Below are 1,660 nucleotides of genomic sequence, written 5' to 3'. Positions count from 1 at the left end.
GTGATTTCAAAAAGTTCAAGTCAATCAACTCCTTTTTAGAAATACTGTATAATCAAGCTAGTGCTGACCATCCCCTTAATATCAATCACTAATGAGAGAAGCTTCCCCATGTTTGATAGAATCCGTTCATATCTGAGAAACACAATGGCCCAAGAGCTGCTGTTTTCACTGGTTTGTATTTCCATCGAGAAAAGTACTTTGAACGACTTGTACAACAACAAGGAGCTTCATGACAAGATATGACACGAGGTCGCCATCAAACCAAGACGACTGGAGTTCATGTATAAATGAAGTGAATAATTTTTATATTAAAACTATATATATGTCTTAATGTTTAATTAGTGCACGTATAAGTCTGCGATGTGCATTATGTCTCTTACCTTCTTTTATATGTCTTATGCGAAATCTCTGAGGGGCCCGAGTGACGCTGATGACCTGGAGTCGCCTCTCATATACATACATACATATACACATACATACATACATACATACATACATAATATATATATATATATATATATATATATATATCTACACACATAACACCACCACACATATATATATATATATATATATAAAATGCAAAAAGGGGAAAAGAACGCAAAACATCATAATATATATATATTATATATATATATATATATATATATAGATATATATACCATATATCTATATATAACATATATATATATATGTATATATGCTATATGTGCACACACACATATATAGATATATATACATATATACACACATACTTACATATACTTACATACACAACCACGTATATAGTATGTATGTATGTATGTATGTATGTATTATCTATCTATCTATCTATCTATCTATCTGTCTGTCTGTCTGTCTGTCTGCCTGTCTATAAAAACACATATGGGCCGAGGTTCACTGCAGCTGTTTCAGATGTGTTCTTTATTTATTAAAAAACCAATTACATCATGTAAAAAAAAAACCCCGTTTTCTCCAGGTGACCTAAAATTAAAATCCAAAATTTAACATTTAGGATTTTTCATACAGAAAGTATAGAATATATTTTAACTCTCTCATCTCGGTACGCACGCACTCATACACACACACACACACACACACACACACACACACACACACACACACACACACACACACACACACACACACACACAGACACAGACATGCACTCACACACATTTATGGAACTATTCAGCGATGTGATATGATTAAAAAAATCTCAGCTGTATTGGAAGGAAACCAAAAAGCTGGCCGTGACATTAGATTGATAGCATGAAGGAACGCTGGGGGAGAACCTTTCCAATACTATAATGAACGAAGCCTTTGACGAAGTTTGCAGTCTTGATAAAGCTGGACCACAGGAAGAATTGGATATTGAAACGAGTAACATGTAAGAGAAGGGGAGCAGTTAAATAACTGTGGAATTGGAAGGTTTTTTTTTTTTTTTGGATAAGATATAATAAACTGGCGAAGTGTTAATAGAAGTACTGACGGTATGTTACAAGCGTTATCGAAACTTTCCTAAGGAAATACGAGTCTGTACTAGCCGAATGGAAGTGTGGTGATGGTGATGGTGGTGGTGGTGGTGGGGAACTCTTTGAAACTCCTAAAAAAGGGCGATGTAAGAGATTGAAGGAATGGATAGGAACCAAACTAACAG

This window comes from Octopus sinensis, linkage group LG25 (assembly GCF_006345805.1).
Source record: "Octopus sinensis linkage group LG25, ASM634580v1, whole genome shotgun sequence".
Classification (NCBI taxonomy): domain Eukaryota; kingdom Metazoa; phylum Mollusca; class Cephalopoda; order Octopoda; family Octopodidae; genus Octopus; species Octopus sinensis.
Note: the sequence above shows the minus strand (reverse complement) of the source record.